Below are 20,509 nucleotides of genomic sequence, written 5' to 3'. Positions count from 1 at the left end.
ATGGCATCTGCAGTTGTGGCTAGAGAATCTCCAACTTGTGATCAAAACTGTTGAGGACTAGAAACCTGTTTCCCTTTTCATCTGCTACAGATATTTTTCCAGATTTTCCAACAAGTTCTACCCCCTGTAACATATACAAATCTCAATTTATATTGTTTACTCCTTTCTGGTGTTACCTCAATTTATTCTACATCAGGGCAGACTAGTATATTGGTGTTGCCATCCCTGGCTTGGGAGATTCCAGAGAATTTGGGAGCTGTTCCTGGGAACAGTAGTGTGTGGGAGAGGGGGGAACCCAGCAGAGATATGATGCTATCCCGACAACTGTCCTCCAATGCTGCCAGTCGGTAGTCTAGCGATTCTGGGAGAATTCCAGGCCCTACATGGCAACTCTACCCAACCTAACATGACTCAAGTTTAGATCCTCTAATCAAAAGAGAACAGACTTTGATGCATAGTTTGGTGGTCAAGAAAACAGACTGAAATCTCCTCTGGCTTTCAGCAGAACTCAAATATATCAGAGCAACTTTTTTTAACCCCAGAAGTTCCTGGAAGTGAAAACTCTGGTCTCCAGTTCCTTTGTAATTCCATTCCACTTTTTGCATCTTTTCTCCATCCATTCCACTTGCTAAGAATGCTAATGTTATTAGCTTTAATTGATTGGCTCGGTAGTAAGCTGTATTTCTACTGCAAATACTGCTGCAGGACCAAAGGGACAGGCCCCTGCCTGGAATTTTTGAACATCTCTTTCTCTGAACTCATCTTAACCAATTGCATTTGGTTCGATCTCATTTTGCAGGTTCTTATGGGAAAGGGAAAGTCAGAGTTATTGTGGGAATGGCTGCATGCCTCCATATGGCTGGGATTTCATTGTGCTACACCAGTCATCCACATCAGGATTTTCCTGTGTGCACATGACAACCGACAACTCGGTTGCAAAGCATACCTCAGGGTGATTCTCACTTCCCAGGAGAACTTTTTACAGCTTGACTCTCTGCTGTGCCTCTGTCTTCGATGAAAAAGTACCCCCCCCCCCATTCTAATATGGTTGAGCCTCCAGGTGGTGCTTGGAGAGCTCCTGGAATTGTAAATAACCTCCAGGCAATAGAGCTCAGTTCCCCTGGAGAAAATGGTGGCTTTGAAAGGTGGGCCCTATGGCATTATAGCCTGGGGGTCCCTCAGCTTCCTGAACCCAGCTCTGCCCAGGCTCCACTGCCAAAATCTCCAGGAATTTCCCAACCCTAGTGATGAACCTGCATGGGATTTATGCATTGCAACAGCAGAGGGGGCAAGGGACCCAAAGGTGGGTGAAGAGCTGTGTGCCTCTGAAACGTTTCATTGACTGAGAGTTTGAGGCATCTCAATTGCAGCTGATAGACCCAACACCAGCTCTTCTATTTAGAAGTGCAACAAAAGGCAAAGCACTTGGCCCACGCCACCAGTCCCCGACACTGCTGCCCATTGTGCACGTTCCTGCTGGCAGCTTCCCTCCCCGTGGCTGCACACGCTCCCCATTCTTGCCCAGCAGCTGGACCAAACGTTCCGCCAGAGAGGGCACTTGTAGGGCAGCAACTGGCACTGGGAGCCAAATGGCTCCTGGAAGCTGTGCGCTTCCCACCGAAGCTTCTAGACACCCTTGCGGAGGAGGTAGGGAGGGAGCGGAGTATCAAAAGTACAGCTCAGTCTTCTTGCTACAAAACCCTAAAGGGCTAGGTAGGATGGTTTTTCATAGTTGGCAATGCCAATGCCTTGGGTGCAACAGCAGGTGGGAGAGGGAGATTTTCCCCTTCTCTTCAGAGAGGAGAGAGGGACTGATGGTGCAGCAGGAAGGTCCCATGGAGGTCCATGGTGCTGAAAATATAAATTGGTCTTATACTGATTCACACCATTAGTCCATCAGGCCAGAATTGTTGGAAATAAACTTAGATCCTGGGTGTTATTAAGTATTGTGCCAAATAATATTCCAAAAGGATATCATGAATTGTTTAAACAGCAGCAAGAACTGAATTTGCAACAAGGTGGAAAAGTGAACCTTACCCAGATCTTACGGAATGGATGAATAACCAAATGTTTGACAATGGCAAAACTAACGTATTTGGTACATATATGGAGTATGAGAGAAGATGGAAAGTGTTCTTGTGAATCAGTGAATAAGCTTATAAATTATGCTCTGGGCAGCTAAAGGTAACTAAGGACAATGTGAATAAAATAAGAAATGACTGAACTTTATGTTAATTGTCAGATGTTTAAAAAATTGAACTATACTCTGTCTCAGATAAAGATGTTAGTTTGGTCAGTTGAGGTGCAGTGATTGAGAAAATTGTATGCTTCTGCATTAGAATATAATCCCAAATGAATATGAGAATTATTATTCATTTTGTCAGAACTGTTATTTTGTGCATTATTGAACATGGGACTGTGATACAAGAGCGTTTGTGGTTCATTGAATGACTATCATCAAACTTTCTGACGGATGGGGGAGCAGAGCTCGGAAAGCACTAGGACTCCAGCAAAGCATTCTACAACAAAGAAGGTTCTGCATGTTGAGTTCTGTGGCAGAGGAATATACAATTGACTAACACAGGACAGAATGTAATGCTGTTGGGAAACTGGATGAATAGCAGATATATGCAAGGTTCACAAGATTACTGTGCTTGATTTTATTATAAGGCATAGATTTTTTTAAAAAGATTGTCTGCTCAGACTGACAATAGATCTCCAGGGCACCAGGATGAGGTTTTTCATATCACCTACTGTGTCAGAAAGTGCTGCCAAGTCACCCTCAACTAATGGTGACCCTATACTGTTTTCAAGGCAAGGGATGAATAGAGGTAGTTTGCCACTACCTGCCTCTGCATAGCAACCCTGAACTTTTCTGCCCTGCCACCAAGTTCTCTGGGGGAATGATGAGATTTGAGCTGGCACTCTAGCCATAACACCTCGCTGGCTGTTTTTTTTTTTTACTTAGTCTCCTCTCCACATACTAGATCCGTGGTTTTCTGGAGCTAAGAGCCTATGTGGGGGAGGGTCAGCCTTTCCGCTCCCTTGTCCAGAGGCAGTACCCAAAGGACCGCCCTTCTTTGTGTAGCTGGCTCAATCCTACAGGCTGTGGCTCAGTGGTAGGGCATCAGTTTTGCCTTCAGAAGACCCCAGGTTCGATCCCCGGCATCTCCAGATAAAAGGATCGGGTAGGAAGTGGTGTGAGTCAGTATAAGCAGAGTCATGTCCTTCCATTATCTTTGGAGGGGTTGTGGCTCACTGGCTGAACATGTGCTGTGCATGCAGTCGGTCCTAGGTTCAATCTTTGGCATCTTGCGCTGATCAACTTCTTTCAACCTAGCCTGCCTCACAGGATTGTTGTGAGGGAAAAAATGAGGAAGAAGACGTATACCATCCCAAGCTCTTTGGAGGAAATGCAGTCGAGACATGCTGCTTGCTGAGATAAGCATTCATCTTTACTCTTAGATATTTGGCTAAACGCTTCCTGGTCTGCCCAGAGGCTTTCCATGGTGATTCAAGAACCTCTTGGCTGAGTTCTCAGCGTTCTCTCTTCCTTTCAGGGCTTGTGGCTCACCAGCAGGTTCTCCCCCGCCCCTCCCACCCCAGCCCTGATTACTCTTTGTTGTAGCTGATTTTTCAAAAGTAGCCACGATGAAGCAGCTGGTTTGTGTAATTTGAGTCGGACTTTCCCATGCTGAAGGCACTGGAGGCTGGCCAAGGGTGGCAATGTGCCCAGCGATTTTGCTCTACAGATTGGCAAGGGAGGGCAGAAGTCTGCTGGTAAAGGATGTAGGAGGAGAGAGGGCATAGATCTCCTTTTCCACATGTCAAAATCTTATCAGGGAGTAGGGGAATTTTTTTTTTTTGCATGCCAAGTTTCTTGCTCCACTCATTGGACGGGGGAATCATTAGCCCAGACTGGAACACAGCAACTGAAGCCAAGAAGTATATAAGCGCACCTGGACATACAACGGGCTTTGTATGCTTCCAAGCTCTCTCTTTCAGGAGGGGACATTCAGTGTCACTTTAAGTGCTGGATATCTCATTTTTAGGGCTGGAATGTGCATGCCTCCTGCTCGATTTCTCTGCAGGCTGACCTAGTAAATGTGTGAATTGACTCTGGCTGAAAAACTTTGCATTTGAGGCACAACGAAGGTTCTGTCTGTAATGTTAGTTTTGTGATGGACCATTCACAAATTCAAGGCACCATGGGATGTTATAGTCCTCAAGAGACAAGCAGGCATAAATGAGCCTGATTTGTGATACAGCAAAGGCCATTGTGATGATCCATCAGAAGTTAGGAGAGATAGGAGCAATGGACTTTAATCTGGAGAACCCGGTTTGATTCCCTACTCCTCCCCATGAGCGGTGGTCTTTTATCTGGTGAACTGGATTTGTTTCCCTTCTTCTCCACATGAAGCCAGCTGAGTGACCTTGGGCTAGACACAGGTCTCTCAGGACTCTCTCAGCCCAATCTCGTCAGATCTGGGAAGCTAAGCAGGGTCAGCTTTGGTTGATATGCGGATGGGAAACCAGCAAGGAATACTAGGGACTACACCGAGACAAACAATGACAAACCACCACTGAATATCTCTTGCCTTGAAAATCTTTGGGGTTACCATAAGCAGGGGCGTAATGAGGGTGGGGAAAGGGAGAGCTCTTGCCTGGGGTGCCTCTTGCCTGGGGGTGCCCTGGCTGCCATTCCACCCCCTCTCTAGATGGAGGATACACTACTGAATAGTAGTGTATGATAACATGATATTAGGGTATGGGTGGGACAGTAAGTTAAATATGAGCAGTGTGATGCAGCGACAGAAAAGGCTAATGTGATCTTGAGGTGTATCAATAGAGGCATAACATCCAGATTGCAAGTAGTTGGGAAGGGGGATCCAGTTTGAGAGCTTGCCCTGGGCACCCTATTCTGTAAATACACCCTTGACCATAAGTCAGCTGTGACTTGATAGCAAAAACAAAACAAAAGCAAAAAACCACCTCATCCCTTCAGTGGGAAATAGTGGGGATTGAACCTGGCACCTTCTGCATGCCAGGCATTGCCACTGAGCCATAGGCCTTCCCAAAGGGTATAGGGAAGGCTGGGTTGGACCTTTTCCTCTTTATTGTCCATCCCAAATGGAGCCAGGCATTCTGGGCAGGAATGCAGGTCGTTTCTGGCAAACATCCAAATTGCTTTGGCTTCCAGGGGGGAAGAGCTGGTGCTATGAAAAAAACCTCACAGAAATGGGTATCTGCCTCGACCCCCTCCACCAACCCTTTCTTTTGCCTTCTGCCCGCAGCTGGGATGGATGAGAGCCATCTCTCTACGGAAGGCATCTGAACAGGCCAGAGACCAGTGCTGAACATCTCTGGGGAGGGGCTCAGCTTTGGGGAGACACAAAGGAGACCCAGCACCTCCCCCAAAGCAATTAATCTGGGTCACGGGCATTCACCACCAGGGTCTGAAAGCTCAGGCCTCCTTCCTCTGAGGAGCCTGGAGGAACGCATAGAGTGGGTTTGTCTCAGGCTGCCTCCCTCCCTCCCCGTTTGCCTGCTCTCTCCATTCCCCCTGCTTATCATTCTGGGCAAGTAAAGCACAGTGCACAAGATCTACATACTGCGGCACCAGAAAGTTACCCTTCAAACAGAGCATAGGTTGCACGGAGCAACTTTGCCGGCTCCCGGGCCCCAAATCGGAGATGGCCACCCATTCACTGATGCATTTCGGAGCAGCCTGTGAGTGGCTTCTCCCCCTCCCCCCCTTTATAAATATATCTATCTATCTATCTCCTAAAGTCTCAGATCACAGCAACGGACTGAATTAAATGCACAAAATAGTACATCAATGCAGGAGTACTGTTGGCAGGTGAAGCTTTTTGCAGCAGGCAGACGGAGGGGTGGGAATCTCGTTGCTCACCTATGAAGCAGCTGCTCAAAGCCCAGGGCTCTTGCTACAAAAAAGAAATGGTTTGAAGATCCTGGTTTTATAGATCGGGATTGAGGCCTGTGCTATCCTCTTTAGGGGGTGCCAAAACTCTCAGGAGGGAGACCTTCAGCCCCTGGGGTTTCCGATCTAATATGCTGTAGAATTCCTCTTTGCATGAATGGTGAGGAAATGGGAGTTTTTCATGAGAGTGTGTGTCTGTGTGTGTCTGTGTGTGACATAGTGAGAGAAGATACACCTGCTGGAATTCTTCCCCTCCCCCCGCAGGCCCCTGTTTTGTCCTGGACCCAGCTAATAAGACTTGGCACTTTTTGTGGTACGTTATGAATGTTCAAAGCCCTTCGCGCGCACACTCAGGCACATATTAGCTAAGACATTTTCCATCAGCTTTGTAAAGTAAATGGTCCATAATTGAAGATGGGAAACTACAGAGAACAACCTCATGCCACCTAGTGGGGTTGCCAGCCTTCAGGTAGCGCCTGGAGATTTCCTGAATTATGACTGATCTCTAGACAGCAGAACTCAGTTCCCCTGAAACAACTGGCTGTGCAAAGGGTAAACTCTATGGCCTTGTACCCTCCCTTCCACAAACCCCTCCCTTGCCAGGCTCCACACCTAAATCTCTAGGAATTTCCCAACCTGGTGTTGGCAACTAACGGATTTTCTGACTGAGATGGCATTTTAACAAATGCCAGGTTCACAACTCTATGTGGGCACACAGTTCGCCCCTGGTGGCTTGAAGAGCAACCTCTACACCTCCAGCTCACATGTTTATCCTATCTGTCTTGCAAGCACACGGCTCCTCCCTTCTGGGTCTGATCCTCCTACTAACCCTGCAAGGTAGGTCAAGCTGAAAGAAAGGCCATCTCAAGGTCACCCAGTTAACTTAATGACTGAACAGGGATTTTCCACCCGGTGCTCCTCGGTGCTAGCTCTAACTCTACAATACTCTAATTTGTTGCTCAACACCCTCCCCCCTAGTTGAATGGGGCACAACTGAGCACAAAGCAGTAGCCAGGAATAGGGAATAAAACATACCTCACTGTGCACCCGAAGATCTGCAGAACAGTGCAGATTTGCTTCAGTGAAGGGGAGGAAGAAGGATGCATTTCTTATAGAGTCACATCACACATTCAACTCTGTACCCCTGAAGCCGTGAGAAATCAAGCAATGAGGATGCTACTTTCTGGGATAAAGCCACCGCCTGCTTAAAGAATAACCTGCCCAGCAATGTAAAGAGAGGTTTTAAGAAACACAGTTTCCCCTCCATTCTGCCTGCAAAGCCCCCAATCTTTGCAGCCCCCAACCTTTGCATCAAACATCTCTACTCCTGCATCACAGAGTCACCAGCAGCAGCAAGGATGGACAGACCAGCCCACACGGAAGCAGAGCAAGCGTGAAATCAGCAATGCGGCCTGCCGGCATCCCATCCCATCCACCGGCTTCCCAGCCTGTCTCAGGGATGACATCACAGCAGTGAGGGGCTCCGAATTGGATTGCGTTTAATTAGCAGGGAAACGCTGCATTGCTGGATTCAAGGACTTTTGAGGGTCTCCAGCTCTCCCAGATTCCCCCCCCGCCCCGTTGTCTTCCTTTTCCAGTCATCAGTTTGCTCCCCTATATCTGCAGTCCGGTCTAGCCCGAACAGCAAAGGGGAGACGCGGCTGAAGGCTGCTGCCTGAACATCTCTCGGCCTTTTGTACACAGCTGGGTATTTTATTTTATTTTATTTTCAAATCTTCCTCTCTGTGTTTTTAGGTCAAAAGGGACCAGTGCAAAGGTAGAAAAGTGCACATTTCCATATCTCATGTATTTTCATCCCAAAAAAGGGGTTGAGCATCTGGAAGGAATTCTACTCCACTCCCATGGGGAATAATCAGGTGCTTGGAGGTCTAAATAACTCCTGGAATGGAAACAAATAACTCAATAGAAGCTGAGGCTGATAACACAGTAAATACAGTAAGATATCAACCAGTTAGGTGACTTTAAGCTGAAGGGAGAGGGAAATATGTTTATTTACTTAATTTGTACCCCCCAGTCATCCTGAGAGCCAGAATGGTGTAGTGGTTAAGAGCAGGTGGATTCTAATCTGGAGAACCAGGTTTGATTCCCCACTCCTCCACCTGACTGGTGGAGACTGATCTGGTGAATCAGATGTGTTTCTGCACTCCTACATTCCTGCTGGGTGACCTTAGGCTAGTCACAGAACTCTCTCAGCCCCACCTGCCTCACAAGGTTTCTGTTGTGGGAAGAGGAAGGGAAAGGAGTTTGTCAGCCACCTTGAGACTCCTTACAGGAGAGAAAGGTGGGATATAAATCCAAACTCTTCTTCTATTGCTTAAATTGTATAGTGGCTTCAGACAACCTGTGAGGTAGGTATAGTATCTTCACAAGGACAACCTGTGAGGTAGGTTAGGCAGAGAATGTGTAACTGGCTCAGGGTCACTCAACAAACTTCCGTGGAATTTGGTAGCCTAGTAGGTAGATGTGCACGTGCTGTATGGTGGTAGAAAATGCCGTCAAGCCACAGTGGGCTTACAGCAACCTGTAGGGTTTTCAAGGCAAGAGAATGTTTGGCAGTATTTGCCTTTGCCTGCCTCCCTGTGAGTGAGAGAGTTCTGAGAGAACCATGAGTGGCCCAAGGTCACTCAACAGGCTTCATGTGCAGGAGTGGGGAATTGAGTCCAGTTCTCCCGATTAGAGTCTTCTGGTCTGAACCACAAAACCACGCTGGCTCGATATATTCACTCACTGGCTAAGAAAAACAGAGATCAAAATTCTGCACCGCTAGTACAAATCCTGCATAAAGACGAACTGATTTCTGCCAACTGTATAAAATATTACAAATTTAATTAAGGGATCAATTGATATATTATTGCTATCAAGTCGCAGCCAACATATGGCAGAGGGTTTTCAAGGCAAGAGTCTAGCAGAGGTGGCTTGCCATCATGTCGTGGACTTCCTTGGGGGCGCTCTCATCCAGATACTGATCAGGGCCAGCCCTGCTTAGTTTCCAAGATCTTACAAGATCAGGCTAGCCTGGACCATCTATATGAGGGTATGCGCGTGTACACACACACACACACACAAATTGCCTGGTACAGACTACATATTAAGCCAATGTTTAAAAACACAGCTACAGAATCACTGACGAGTTGGCAACCTTAGCTCTGCTACAGGAAATCTTGCTTCTACTGAGCACCAGGTGGTAGTCATTTGGTGAAACGAGAGAGAGAGAGGCAAGGGAAAAGAGGACGGAAAAGATGAGGCAGTCCCTAGCACCTCAGCTTTATGAATTGAAGGGGTCTCCAACAGATGTTCATGGACTACAATTCCCAGCAGACTGTGGCCAACTGGCAGAGCTGACATGAATTGTAGTCCATGAACATCTGGAGGGCCATAGGATGGAAACCCCTGATGTAGAGGGTTGCAGTTCTTTTTAAAATTTGTTTTGTGCGGGTTGTCAGCTTCTGGGCTGGCCCCAGATGCAGTGCCTTTCAAAACTGCTGGATCTAGAGCAGTGGGTTCCAAACCTTTTCAGGCTGTTGCCCCCTTAGCTCCCAGTCCACTCCTGTAGTGCCCCCCCACCTCTTTCTTGGTATTATGTCTACTGCAATTTCAAAACAACTTCAAACCTGTAAACAAACGTATGTATTTCACAAATGAAACGTGGCCCAGTAAAAGTGAACCAATTTTTTGAGCTGGTTTAGCAATCTGAAAGGGCATGCTTGCATCTCACCTGTTATGTCGTCACAGTTTTAATGGGATGGATGTGCTTGGTGCAGGGATATCAGCTTCTCAGCATCGAGCTGCAAGAGATGAAGAAGAAGCCTTAGATCCCCCCATTCAGTAATTTTCGGTCTGTTTCTCGGTTTGGAAAGAAGCCGGATGTCTGCACTGAAGCCCCGCTCTACTAAATATTATGCTGGGAAGGCGATAAAGTACATCTTGACTTTGTCCCACAGTGCAGGGTCTGTTTGAGAGAACCATGTACACAGGGCACAGAAACGAAGCAATAAAGATGCCTTTGCTGGCTCTGCTGGCTTTTAGCCTTGACTCCCCCCCCCCCCCGCCTCTGGCTACACAGCAAGGATAGCGCTGCTTCTGCAAAAAAAATTCTTGCCTTCCAAAGCAGCAGCGACAAGGCTCTTTGCCGTGCGCTCCCCCCCCCCCCCGCTACTCAGTGGGGATAGTGCGGCTGCTTTTCCTTTAAAACGCATCAGTCACCAGGATGGAAGGACAATCCCTTTTCCTGGTCAGCTGGCCCAGGAATTCCTGCACACACCCCATCGCCTTCAAATACACTGTCCCCTTGAAGTTTCCACAGCCCCAGGGGGTAGTATCCCCCACTTTGGGAATCCCTACTCTAGAGCAAGGAGCAGGTGACCACTGAAGCACAAAAAGCATTGTGTGCTGATATCTCCAGTTCATTTAGTTAAATTTTATTGACTTCATAGATCCCCTCTCCACACTTTTCTCTCCAGTGGGGACCCAAGGCAGATTACAACATTCTCCCTTTCTCCATTTTATCTTCACATCAACCCTGTGAGGAGTGGTTAGGCTGAGAGAGAGAGAGAGAGAGAGAGAGAGAGAGAGAGAGAGAGAGAGAGAGAGAGAGAGAGAGAGAGAGACTGGCTCAAGGTCACCCATAAACTTCTATAGCAGAGTGAGGATTTGAATCTGGTGTAAGTCTAGTTCCCACAATGACCATCTGGATGACTCCCCAAAAGCCTTCAGAAAGAACACAAAGACCCAAGTCTCCATGTAACTTGTATTCAAAGGTAGACTGTTTCCAATCATAGAGGTTTCATTTCACCAGCATGGCAAATAACACTTGCTGCACTTATCCTCCACAAATTTGCCTAATCCCCCTTTACAGTCACCTGAGTGTCTATTGCTGCATCTTGTTGCTGTGAGTTCCATAAATTATGTTTTATGCAAGGAAAGTACCCTGTCCTGGCTAGAGCAATCCCCTGAGCTTTTTGCTGCTGGAATTGCAAAAACGGAACAGGGCTTGTGGCCAAGTGACCAGCAGACTACAATGTATAACTTGTGTCCAGTGCGGTGTGCTACAGGTTATGCACGCCATCTTTATCAGTGGTGCTGGAGGCTGCAAACTTCAATGACCTTCTCAGAGCTGAAGCCGGTCAATGCAATTCATAAATCCCAAAGCCTGACTTGCAAGATTTTGAGGTATCAAAAAGGAGGCACAATTTGAATATTCATCTGTTTATAAAAGTGAGTTGCAAAGCTTATCAAATATCAAAGGAGGTCTACATTTGAGGCCCTCTTTAAGGCTGAGGTTCTGACCAAATGCCCCTTTTGGCATAGGGAACTGATACGCTTCTTTAAGAAAACAATTAACCAGTACCCACCTGGTGTTTTTTGCCACCTGTTCAAAACTGCAATATGCAAGAGAGGCAAGATTATCAAGCAGGCCATGAAAGATGGCCTGCAGCCTGTAGTCTTCTTGGTAGCTCCCAAGTTGTGCAGATGTAGTGTAAAGTCAGCTTTGGCCCAGGTTTGCTGGTTCATTTAACAGATGGGAGTTTGCAGGGACTCCAAGAGGAGGAGACAGCAAGAGACAGACCAGTCGAGATAGAGAGAAAAGCTTCCATGCACTTGGCGGTCTGCTCGGGAACATATGTGTGCCTGTCTGCTCCCTGCCTGCTGCTTATCCGATTCCTCACAGTTAACTTATGCTGCCATTCCTGCCCATCTGTCTCTTCTGCTAGTCCCTTACATTTCTCTCCTTTTGCATTGGGACTGTCCTTCATTCTTAGCTGCCAAACAGGCAGAAATTCCCAGTCCAGATCCCGCAAATTGGGAGCCTGAGTGCTAAAAGGGGATGGACTCATGTCTCCTAACTAGTACAGCTGAAGAGGAGGTTGCGATGGAACACAGGGTGCCAAGTTCATGATGGGAAATTCCTGGAAATTAGGAAGCTGAGCCTGTGGAGGGTGAAGTCTGAGGAAGGGAAGGAGCTCAGTGGGAATGTGATACCACTCTATGATGTCTGTTTCTTCTGTACTCTATGGTATATCATAGAGCCCACTCTCTGAAGCTGCCATTTACTCTAGGGGAACTGATCTCTGGTGATCAATTGTAATCCAGGAGAATTCCAGCCTCCACCAGAAAGGTGGCAACCAAAATTGGGAAGCTTGTAATTTGGGGGGTGGGGCAGTTGAGCTGCTTTGCTTCAGGCAATTTGTGTGCTGGTGGTATGCTTGGCACAGAGGGCTAACCTCTGTACTGAGGTCCTAGGTGGGTACCGGTTAATTTTTGTAATGATAAGGAAGGGAAGTGGGGTATATCTTCTTCCTCTTCCTCCTACATAAGGCTAGGGGATTTTGCTTTAAGGCCCCATGTTTATGGCCAGCTTGGCGGTCATATTTGACAGATACTTGAAAATGAGTGTTCTAAAACAGCATTACTGATCATCATTTCTGCTATATAGGCCAATTTTTTGTGTGTGAGAGCTTCCTCCCCCCACTATATAAAGGCTGCAAGTAAGTCCCACTTACTTTGGAGTAAACATCCTGAGAACTGCCTGGTGCATCTTGTTTTTCCCCACCCTTTGCCTTCCCAAGGGCCCAAGCATAGCAGGTAGTGTGGCAACAGACCTGAGGAATGCTCTTTCACACAAGAGAATTTGGCCTGTAACCCTCTTTCAGAGAGACTTAATATGTGGAAGTAGCCCTGACCTGACCAGCTGAGGCTAGTCCGATTTTGTCAGCTCTCAGAAGCTAAGCAGGGTCAGCCCTGGACAGGATTTGGATGGGAGACTGTCAAAGAATCCCAGAGACAGGCGGCAGCAGACCACGGGCCACTCCCCACTTACCTCGTCTGGTGCAACCCCGCAGCGACCCCTCGTAGAAAAGCCTCCGTGGCCACGGAGACATTTGTTCCCCACTCATTTTCCATTCAGGAAATAGCGCGGGGTTCCACATCAAGAGTCAAAGAGGCAATCGAGCGTTCTGATTGGCTGGCACGTGTGTACGTCATTTACACGTGGGAGTTGCAGCCAGCCGAAGGCGGGGCTCCATTTTGATTGGCTGACCCGAAAAGTTGGTTTTGGATATTGCAGCTGAACGCGCATTGTTTTGAGATGTCTGCACATGCTGACGCCACTACCCGCCGTACAAATTGCTTGGGCAGAAAAACGAAAAGTAAAAAATCGGTTTCTCGGTTTACACCGGTTTCAGATTTACACTTCCGTGCTCCAGCTGGCACTTCCTGCCAAGCTGCAAAACCGTGGAGCTCAAGCAAAAAGAGCAATGCGTTGGCACGTCTTGTTGTGCACACGTCTCAATTTCCGAGCACTTTCTGACGGGGACAACCTCCCTAAACAAAATGGTGGTTCCTGTTTCCTGATTGGCCGGAAGCTGCGCGTCAGAGCGAATCAGCCGCTGTAAAACAGCCAAGGTTCCCCACCGCAGAGCAAGCACCCGCAGAGGTTTTTGAAAATGTTGCTTCTTTGCAGAGGACCTAATTTGCCAGCCGCAACAAGGGAGGTGGGGAGAAGCGGCAAATTACATGGGCAGCTGCGCAGTGAAGCTGGTGACGTGGGGAAGGAAATGTCCATCACTCCCTCGCAGGGTCTTTTAAAGAGGTGACCCCGCAGTTTATGGTGAGTGGGGAGTGGCCCCACCTCTGAACATCTTTTGCCTTGAAAACACTACAGGATTGCCGCTTGATAGCAAAAAAGGCCCCAAACAAGCCAAAAAACAAATGTGGAAATGGGCAGCTGAAACATTTCATGGCAGGGTGTTAAATAGCAACCCATTACGCCTCTAAAAGGTCAGGGCATTTTCCCCCCTTAGGCTGTTGGCAACCTACCAGACTACAGAGATCAGCTTCCCTGGAGGAAATGTCTGCTTTGGAGGATAGATTCTGTGGCTGGTCCCTCCCCTTCCCAAATCCTGGGCTCCCCTGGCTCCACTCCCAAAATCTCCAGGTATTTCCCAACTCAGGGCTGGCACCCCTGCTCTCCACAGGGTATGGCCACAGCTGTCTTTGCATTTTCCACTCCTCCTGGCCTCTGTTCCACTAATCAAGATGATGGCTTTTCAGAGGGGCTTTAATAGCCTCCCTTCTCAGTTGCAGATGCGGATTTAGTGGGCCTCTCAGCTGTGGGTACATTTACACCTGGAGAGATTAAGGAAGGAAGGAAGGTAGGTAGGTAAGTGGTAGTGGTAGTAGTAGTTGTAATTGTAGTTGTAGTAGTTTGGATTTATATCCCCCTTCTCTCCTGTAAGGAGACTCAAAGGGGCTACAATCTCCTTTCTTTTCCTCCCCTCCAACAACAAACACCCTGTGAGGTGGGTGCCGCTGAGAGAGCTCAGAAGAACTGTGACTAGCCCAAGGTTACCCAGCTGGCATGTGTTGGAGTGCACAAGCTAATCTGGTTCACCAGATAAGCCTCCACAGCTCAAGTGGCAGAGTGGGGAATTAAACCCGGTACTCCAGATTAGAGTGCACCTGCTCTTAACCACTACACCAGGCTGGCTCTCACTCAGAGTGCCAGCCTAAAATGCAAAGCTGCAAAGCAACCTTTCCCCCTCTCTCTGTCCCTGATCATTACCCGGCTCCGCTTGCCAGTCCACGCGAACCATAAACCTGGGGATTCTTCCTCGCTCTGTTTCAACATGAGACACAGAGCTCCCCCCTCCCCATCTGCGCAACCCCTTTACATGGGCTCTGGGCTGAGCTGCAAGCCGTGCACATTAGTTACGCATATTTTGCACGCCAATGCAATTTCCAGCAGGCATGTTGACCTCCAGCTTGATGTCACAGCGCAGCTTCTACTAATACCTCCTCCGGAGTCTCAGCTGACTTGTGGCAACCTTGTTGGGTTACAAGGCAAGAGAGAAAGACAGGCAGTTTGCCATTGCCTGCCTCTGCTGGGCGACTCTGGCCTTCTTTGTTGGTCTCCCATCCAAGGACTAACCATGGGTGACCCTCCTTTGCTTGCAACAAGCTGCTGAGATCGAGGCTCTATTGAACAGTTATAGAAGAAAAGCAGTGTGGGAAGACTATAATTTATTGTCTTTGCCCTATTTCATGGCTATTAAAGTACTCCCTAGAAGCCTATATTACCATATATTTTGAACTGGAGTTTTTTGGGATCTACATTTTTTCCCGTTGAAGAGCTCACTGTATCTCAAAGTATGTTGGGGTGTGGTCCCCTACCCCTTTAGCAATCTTAGTCTTCCCCTGTTAGCCATGATTGGGGATATTGTTTTCTGGCTGACTGGCAGCATCCTTTCAGCACTGATTTTCACCAGATCTCTATGTGCAGTGGATTAGATGGTCGAATATAGAAAAGACTGTAGCATTTTGTAAAGGATACTGTTCTTGGAGGGCCCCTGCCATTAAAAAAACCCTCCCTGCAAGCAAAAACTCAAAATAAGGGAGAAAGATTATAGCCTAAACCCTTCCCTGTGGCACTAACTTTCTACTTGCAGAGAGTTGTTTATACAAGGCATCAATGGGACTGGCTTCTTGCAATGTAGTTGGAAGTGATACAGTCTTCTTGTAGAGATCTTAAGACTTCATTTGGCTATGTATGTAGAACAGGTTTCAGAAGAAATGCTCGATTACAGAATCCCATCCTGATAGTGGCACAGCACATGTTGGTATATAACAGAGGGGGTGTTGGGAGGGAACCAGCGATGGAGAGCAGGCGGCTACTTTGATTCCTCGAAGAATGCTTTGCTGCAAGCCTTCGTTGACTACCTGCTAAGAGCTCAGCCAAGCTCTTTCTCTCTCTGCTAAATAAATCATGCTGGAAATGACCCTGTCTGGCCAAGAGTGGATTTCTATTTGCTACTTGGCTCCTGACCAGTCAGTGCTGCAGAGCTGGCTGAGAGACGGTGCGCAGTCCCCACAGCAGAAATGGTTTCAAAGGCAGCTCCACACTCCTCCTGCATCCACAGGCTAGAAAGAGCCTCTATTTCCCAGTCTTGGTCTTTCGGGGACGCCGAGGGCCACGAGGCGGCTGGTGGTATCTTCAAGGGACAGTGGGCACAACTTGAAATACCACTGCACTTAATTAAGAATTGCCTGGAAGATCCAGGGCAAAACCCAGTGGATGCAATCAGCATCAAAACAGTAATTTTATTCCCACTCGTCTTCTGGGCTTAGCTCTTCCAGTAGTCTTGAGGGGAAGTCAAAAACAGCAGCAACTGGCTGTTGTCTGAAAAGTATGTGTGCTGATTCCTGGATCTGCCAAAGTGTTGTAAAGTTGTGCATTGCTGGGAAATGGAATTGTCCCAAGAATGTTGAGGTCCAGGGGCAGGGAAAGCGCAAAAGGAGGTGGCATGCATTACATTGGCATTGATTTAGTTATATCCCCAGCCGAGACTCAAAGGAGCTTAAAAAATCCTTTTCCTCATCTGTTTTTTTCACAGCGACCACCCTGTGAGGTGAGTCAGGCTCAGAGTATGCCTTCCACCAAGCTTCTATGGTGGAAGCAGGAATTTGAATCCAGGTCCCCCAGAATCCTGCCCTCTACCCAGTATGCCTCACTAGCTCTTGCAACTGTGAATTCAGGCAGAAGGATATTTAGTGGAGAATGTGGATAGTTCAGTGACTTCAAAAGGATATCTAATATAAATATTATCTTTGGCCTTAAGAAGGATTATTCAGGAATACCAGGGATATATCAAATACTCTTAATTGGTTAACGATTTCTTTTCTTTTCTGTTGAGGGGGAAGGGTAGTACAATAAATGCCATTATTTAGAGTGAGCAGGAACTGATGACGGAAAGTCGAAGGAAAGCAATGTATTTATTTATTTCTGAAGTAAAATTAAATGCTGCCTTTCTATTGGTCAGACCTCCCGAGCAGCTTATAGTAATAATAAGAGCAGAATTACAACAAATACGAATTAAATACTAATTAAAACAGCAGTGGACAAAAAACCCTCCAGGAAAAGATGACGTCAAACCTGCAAGACTGCGGTACAGAACGACGGCTGCAGAGGGGGGAAGCAAGGCAGACCCTTCTCCCAAGTAGTAAACGCTTGAGCAAATGGAAGATGGTGCTGGGTGACTGTCTCTTCAATGCAGGGTTGTCAGGATCCCAGCTTTGAGACTTGTGTGGTGGGGTCGAGTGATGCCACATCGAATAGCAGTACCACAGGCAGTTCTTCCATGCACCACTGAGATGTCTATGCCACTTGGTGTTGGCAGATATGTGGTGTCTCTGTTAGGTGGCTTTGAAGAGATTCATTGTTGATTGCACACACATGCAGAATTTACAAGATGAATATTAGCTATATAAAATGTAGCTGGCTATTGCTTCTGATTTCCAGTTTTCCTGTGCTGCAGTTATCCCAAGAAGCCTTTGGAGAAGCCCCCAAGTCTGTGTGGTATGCTGATGGGCTACGAGATTTCAGGAAGCATGAGTGAGTCCCCAAACATGAGTCTCAGGGCCAAATCCTAATCCCTGCCGACTCTTTTTGTGCCGATGCTCAGATGGGTTCCTGAGAGCCACTTAACAATTCAAATAAAACCTACTGGGCGAGAACCAGTGTGTAGTGATTATAAGTTGTGGACTCTAATCTGAAGAACTGGGTTTGATTTTCCCCTCCTTCACATGAGCGGCAGCGGACTCTTATCTGGTGAATTGGATTTGTTTCCCTGCTCCTATGCATGAAGCCTGCTGGGTGACCTTGGGCTAGTCACAGTTCTCTCAGAACTCTCTTAGCCCCATCTACCTCACAAGGTGTCTGTTGTGGGGAGAGGAAGAGAAAGGAGTTTGTAAGCCCCTTTGAGAAAGGAGTTTGTAAGCCCCATACAGGAGTGAAAGGTGGGGTATAAATCCAAACTCTTCTCTTTTCTCTGTGTGTGTTAAGTGTTGGCAAGTTGCTTCCAACCCATCATTAACAGCCTTGGTCCAGTCTCACAAACTCACAAACCGAGGGTTGTGGCTTCCTTGATTGAGTCAATCCATTTCATCTTGACTCTTCCTCTTTTCCTGCTGCCTTTCGTTTTTCCTAGCACTATTGTCATCTCATATTGTGACCAAAGAAGGATAATCTGAGTTTAACCCTTCGAGCTTCTAGGGGGAGTTCAGGCTTGATTTGCTTGTGTGTGTGTTTTTGGCAGTCTTTGGTATCCATAAAACTCCCCGCTGTTGGATAGTGATAATATTGAGTTTCTACCCCTGTTCTGTACATTTTCCTTCAGCTTGTTGTATTTGTCTGTGAAATGTTTCAAAAGCTATAGAGCAATGCCTGCCCCCCCCCCCTTCATTTTCTCTCTCTCCTGTGTTCTCTAGACTTTAGAGATCCTTTGTCTTTGGCATGCAGGTGTTCAGGGAGATAAAAGGTACCCTGTCCTCCTTCACCTTTCTATCGACGAGCCCTAGAATTTGGATTCTTTGGAGTAGCCTTGTATCGCCAACACCAAACAGCCCGAAAGCCGTGTCCCGAGGATCTCCTTGCTGGTTCACAGAGCCCTTTGTGGCAGCAGCTTTCCTCTTCGGGAGATTTTATTTATAGCCTCTCCTCACTTGTGCTTTCTCCCCAGCACAGCTGAGCAGCTGAATTCTTCCTAGCCTGGAAAGGGCTCCTTTGTCAGTGGCTCAGCCACACATGAGCCTTGTAAGAGGACAAGCGATTTTTTGGGGGAGGGGAGATTCCAAAACAAAAATGAGAAAGAGAACGATCTCAGGAGTCTTCAAAGACTCCCTTCTCTGCATCATCCATCATACTCAAGCAGGCCTGCCAGTGCCAGGCAAACGAGGATAGGGGTGACATTTTAACTCCGGTCAATGTGCGAAGGAATGGCGTGGGAGCCGTTTATCCGTGGCATTGAGTACTCTTTGTTAAAACCATTAGTCAGAATCTTGGGCCAAGGTAACCCAAACTGTGCCAAAAACGTAGATTCTATAGCTGGCACGCGCGTGCATGCGTGTGTGCACAAACCAGTGCGGTGTAGTGGTTAAGGTACTGGACTAGGATCTGGGAAACCTAGGTTCGAATTCCCACTCTACCATGGAGACTTGTTGGGTGATGATGGAGCAGTCCGACACTCTCAGCCTCAACCCTGGTTAGTATTTGGAGGGGAGGCCGCCAAGAAATACCAGGGGCATGACACCGAGGCAGGCAACGGCAAACCACCTCTGCACACCTTTTGCCTTGAAAACCCCATGGGTTCGCCATAAGTCAGCTATAACTTGACAGTATATTTTATTATATAAAAGCACATTGGCAACCACTCACTTTTTAAATAGACGCACAGCTGCGAAAGCAGGGAGAGTAGGCCACACTGACGTGAGCGCAAGCAAGGCGTATTGGCGACGACTCACAGTTTTCTAAATCCCATTTATATTTTGTCGCACAATGGGCTTTATTGCTAGTACATCTGTGTATCTGTATCTATATCTATCCAGCATGATGAAACTGAAGATGTTTGCTTGCTTCCTCCTCTTTTATTTTTGCGTAATCACTTCTACTTTTAATGTATGTTGTATACATACTCCTGCTGCCAAGTCATAGGGATGGAAGGCAGGAGCTGGGATGCTGAAACCCATTCCAGTTTGCTGGAATTGTCTTTATTATGTTGCAGCCTATGAACCTGCCTTCCACAGTAAGCCCCTGGGTCTACAAAAGTCAGGATTTCCTGACTAGCATCGGCTGTTCAGGGTTTTGTGGCAAAGTCTTTCCCATCACCAACTACCTGGATCCTTTTAATTGGAGATTCCGAGGACTGAATATGGATCCTTGTGCATGTGAAACAGATGCTCTGAGTCACGGTGCCTCCGTTATACCCCACGCTTTCTAACGGCAAGCTGCCCGGGGTGGATAACAACACAGAAAGAATACCATCAAGCTACTCCAATAAGCAACAACATCTATTTAAATATTACTAAAACCCCTTAAAATAGCAGCAGGCGGTATACATGAACGTCCCCGAGCATCTTAAAAATAGCCATTGAGATCAGTTGGATCGTTGATAAATGATCATGATAGCGAAAAAGCCAGCAAGAACTCGAAAAGCTAGAGCACAAAAGAATTTCCAAACCAAGCCAGGTTGTGTTGACAAAAGGCTAGAAAAGGGGTACCACACAAGAGGACATCTAGAAATTGCTTGGAAGGAAAAAAAATGTCTGAACTTAGCACTGAATGCTCATGCTAATAGGATAAATGTGGAGGAAAACCTGTGATAACTGAGATGCCACAGCAAAGAAATGTTGGTGTCTCTTGGGTACCCACTAGAAGGTGGAGGAACCTAAAATGGAGCCTGATGATTGCCTCAACAAGTAACCAGGCTCCTTTGACAGCAGGGCAGTCCATCCTACCCTTACACTTCTGACTTTGGAGAACTAGCAGGCTTGCCTCAATGGCTTCTGATCAGACCTTTGCAGCCAGAAGACCTTCATCTCTCGTTCATAATTTCTCAAAGGGATCCTGTTGTTTGTAGCTTAACATTTGGCCCTTTCTGGAAAAGCCCCTGAAAATGTTTTCAAAAAAACCTCCATTTCTCTGCACTCACTCCATCGAAATTGCTTCCTGGCTGTTGTGGCCATTCTGTTTTTCAAAAAAACTTCTTCTTGGATTTA

Source organism: Sphaerodactylus townsendi, linkage group LG12 (genome assembly GCF_021028975.2).
Source record: "Sphaerodactylus townsendi isolate TG3544 linkage group LG12, MPM_Stown_v2.3, whole genome shotgun sequence".
In the NCBI taxonomy this organism is placed as follows: Eukaryota; Metazoa; Chordata; class Lepidosauria; order Squamata; family Sphaerodactylidae; genus Sphaerodactylus; species Sphaerodactylus townsendi.
The sequence above is the reverse complement of the archived record's forward strand: the minus strand, read 5'-3'. Positions refer to the sequence as shown.